Raw genomic sequence first — 4392 nt, forward strand, 5'->3', positions numbered from 1 at the left:
ATTATGAAAAAATGAGACAGTAAAATTCAGCACAACTGGACGCCGTCCAGATATCTGGACGCCGTCCAGCCCTTTGCAACTGGACGCCATCCAGAAATTTGGACGCCATCCAGGCCTTTACAACTGGACGCCGTCCAGTATCTTGGACGACGTCCAGAAGTAGGTTTCAGCCTACTTTTTCTTTTTGACCTACTTTAACTACTAAAAAAAGAGAATGATTGAAGAGATACGATCAGATACGAACCAGAGGAGTTAGAAGACGATTTTAGGAGCTATTTTGGAGAACTCCAAGCTCTTTCAAGTGATCTAACATCCAAGAATCAAGAAACCAATCCTTCTCCATCCAAGATTCATTCTCTATTAGGTTGATTTCTTGTTCTTAACAATGAATTCTACTTATCAATTGATTGCTATTTTATTTGTTAATATGATTATTGGCTAAACTCTATAATGTTTGTGTAGATTAATAACCAAAGTATTGGATGTAAACTTATTGATTGAATGTATTATGTGTGATAGATAAAAGCTTGAATTAAAGAACCATGCTTATTGATGTTAAATCATTTGTATCTAGTTAATTGATATGTTGTTGATAAAGAGAACTCTTGTTGATGTATCATATTGATTTACAATCAACTTGTCTTAGATTGATTGTTTACTAAACCGGACCAAGGGGGTAAATTAGATCAAAATGATTAGACGATATAGGGATGAATTGTGTAGAGCAAACGCAAAAGACAATTGGTATTCAAGTCTTTGATCTAGCTAATCAACTAGTCACAAACGAAAAGGTCTAGGTGATAGGGAACCCTCCACTTAGTAATTCTAGTTTGAGTACTTGCTATAGAGAACTCTTGGCAAGTCGATTTAGGTGATTAGCATATATATCATAGTTATTTGGTTACAAACATGAGAACTATAGAGAAAAGGGAACCCTTGATCTTGTAATCGAGTTTGCGTGTTTACTAAAGAGAACTCTTGGTAAATCTATTAGGTAACTTACACACATATTCATTCAATCGGGTCTTAACAATATAACTTATATCCAATACCGAGGGTAAAATATCTAGATGAACATTTCGTATCTTTGATCTTAATCAAACTATCTTATTTGTTTTCTTTGCACTTGTTTTCATTATATAAACTTAAAAGACCAAAAATATTGTTTTTACTTTTAATCCTCTCTGATTTGGCTAAATCGTTAAATAGCCACAAAAACATAATATCTTGTACCTTTAAGTTTCATTTACTTAGTTAATCATAATATAGTTTCTAATTCTAGTTTGACTAATACAACTGTCCTTGGAATGATACACGGAACTAAACCATTATCTATACTACTACACGATCGAGTACACTGCCCGTTAGTGTGTAACAATCTTTAATCGGTATTTTTCCGTACTATTTCATACAACAATTCATATACCACGTTTCACACATCAAGTTTTTGGCGCCGCTGCCGGGGACAGTTTTGTGTCAAAATAGAATTGTTAACTAATTTGTGATTAAGTAGTTTCTTAATTATTTTAAATTATTAATAGTCTTTGATTTTTAAACTTATAGAATTGGTGCGTTTAATAGTTTTATTAGTTGTGTGATTGACAGATTTTAGGTTGCATATGCCACATACCCGAAGTTCAGATTCTCCATTACTTACACCGCTTACAAAACCTGATAGAAAGCTTGGTAGGATCCCAAAAGAAGTACTTGAACTGTTTGAATCTTCATCAAAGCAAGAAACCTTTGATTCAGAATCAAGTACAACCAAGCCAAGATACTCTGAATTTGGTGAAACCGTTCATCCTCCAAATTTTGAAATGGAAGGAGAGGCAAGGCAGGTGGTATCAAGACAATCAATGGCGGCCAAGATGAAAGCAACCCGAATAGGACAAGGTAGTGCCATTACTCCGCCCACAGGTGAGGAAAAATTTGAAATAAAAAGACCTATTCTCCAAATGATTAACAACATATGTCAATTTGGTGGTGGTCCGAATGAAGATGCAAACGAACATATTCGTCTTTTTCAAGAGATATGTCTTCTATTCAAACTTAAACCAGACACTGATCATGCCATATTTTTAAGACTTTTCCCATGGACACTCCACGGGGAAGTACGAAGTTGGTTAGATTCATTGGCCGAGGCTACGATAGAAACTTGGGATTGTATGATGGAAAAATTTCTTAAGAAATATTTTCCAGCTTCTAAGTCCGCGAGACTCCAACAAGAAATTACCCATTTCTGTCAAAAGCCGATGAAAACCTTATATGAAGCATGGAATCGGTTTTCCAAAATGCTAAGAGGTTGTCCAAACCATGGTCTGGATACCTTCCAACAAGTTCAAATTTTTTACAAGGGTTGTGATGTTGCAACCCGAATTTCCATTGATCAAGCGGCCGGAGGTTCACTCATGGACAAAACCAAGCAAGAGGCTTATGAGATAATCGAGAAGCAAGCCGATTATTCTCATGAGTGGCATCAAGAATGACCAATTACTCGTAATGCTCAAGTCCAAAGCGCCGGTGCTTATGATGACCTTAGTTCTCTAAGTGTGAAAATAGACGGTGTTGCTCGAAACATGGACAAAATCACCAAGGAAATTCATAGTATGAAGGTAGGTTGTGAATACTGTGGTGGTCTGTAACAACCCAACCCATATGTAATCGAAATATGCAAATTAAAAAAAAAATATTGTTGTACAGCACAGTGGCGCGGCGCGCCACTGACCTGCGCGGCGCGCCAAAACGGCATGTCCAACTTTTCCTTTTTTGCCAAAAAGATCTCTTGCTTTCTGACACTTTTAGACCAAACGCTTTTCACAACATTTTATATTAGTTAAAACTAACACGTTCCAATAATAAAATGAGTTTTACGAGATCGGGCCCACATCGGCTGTTTTACGACTTTCGTACAAAATACAAGTTTTCAACCACATGATTTTTAACACAAAATAAAGCCGAGCATGGCGATTGGGGATACGCTACCCAATCCTAATCAAATCCAAAAGCAAGCCTTCTAAAGCAACTACGCGAGCCACTAGTTCCCACGCTTACCCGAGCCACCTCATCCAAGCAAATCTATAAAAAAGTAAACAACGAGAGGGTAAGCTAACGCTTAGTGAGTGAAAATATACTACATACATATATATGCATAAAATGGACACGCCACATAAATAAACAAATACCGCATACCGGAGCATCCAAGCATAAAGGCAAGCTAATCTAAGCATACCGTACGATCACTAAGCAACAAGCTAAATATGCATCAACAAACATAAGTTCACCAACGACGATGTGAACAACGGCAAGAAGCTACACTCGGAGGGTTAGCTACATCATGACAATAAAACAATATATATATATAACAATATATATAAACGAATAAGGTTAACCCCTTAACCCATTACCGAATACCAAACACCACAATGAAGATTGGCCGAACTACACGAGCCTTAGTAATCCGAAACCACACGAGATTACTATCTTCAACAAGACAACATCGAGGTTGGCCGAAATACACGGGCCTTAGTAATCCAAAACCACACGAGATTACTACCTCAATAAGATGACCGAACTACACGCGTTATCGTGAATCCGAACTACACGCGACTCACTTCTCAACATCAAAACCCTTCGCCATTGGGGTTATATCATCCACATCACAACCACGTGTGATAATGTACACACCAAATTTGTACTTCGCCAAAGGTGATCAACCAAAACGCACAACCGTGCCAATTGGACCTATACACAAGTCCATCAAAACCACCTATATGTGAAGTGAGCTCTATAGCCGAGAATTACTTCACCCGACCCGCACCCATCCTACACATACATATGCACATAGGATATTAACACTCACCTTGAAGTCTTGATGGATGCCAAACCAAAATCCACAATCGCCGATGGAATGTACCTATTCCATTTATCACATAACAAGTAACACAATTAGGGTTGACTTACAAACCAACCCAATTGACACTTAGTGCAATTTCGACCCAAATGCACTTCCAAGTACAAACTGCACCCAAAATTAACCAATAATCACTAACACAAGTGAGAATGGTCCTAATATGCCAATTAAACCCAATCATAGGTGTTAAATACCTATCTTGCCCAAAATGACACTTAAACCCTAATTTGACCCATAAGAAGTCAATATCACGCCATTAGCAAGTTTTGACACCAAAACATATGTAACTCGGTTTTATACTTCAACTTAATCCATTTTAAGTTTATAAACCTTATTAAATCGACAATTGGGTCATAATCATCACCAAACCCTAATTTTGACTCTAGTCAAAATTAGTGAACCCAAATTCACCTAAAGTGGTTCCAACACTTCCATAATCACTAAACCTAGTGATTAAACTCAAGATTAAAGCCTAATCAAGG

The 4392-nt window shown here is 37.2% G+C and overlaps 1 non-coding gene across 1 annotated transcript; it reads right to left on the bottom strand.

Annotated features, from left to right (window-relative positions):
- Nucleotides 1-2213: 2213 nt before the first annotated feature.
- Nucleotides 2214-2320, bottom strand: LOC139865475 (small nucleolar RNA R71). The gene has a single exon (XR_011764993.1). It is a non-coding gene; the product is annotated as a small nucleolar RNA R71 (small nucleolar RNA).
- Between the last annotated feature and the right edge of the window lie 2072 nt (nucleotides 2321-4392).

Source organism: Rutidosis leptorrhynchoides, chromosome 8, assembly GCF_046630445.1.
Source record: "Rutidosis leptorrhynchoides isolate AG116_Rl617_1_P2 chromosome 8, CSIRO_AGI_Rlap_v1, whole genome shotgun sequence".
Lineage (NCBI taxonomy): Eukaryota > Viridiplantae > Streptophyta > Magnoliopsida > Asterales > Asteraceae > Rutidosis > Rutidosis leptorrhynchoides.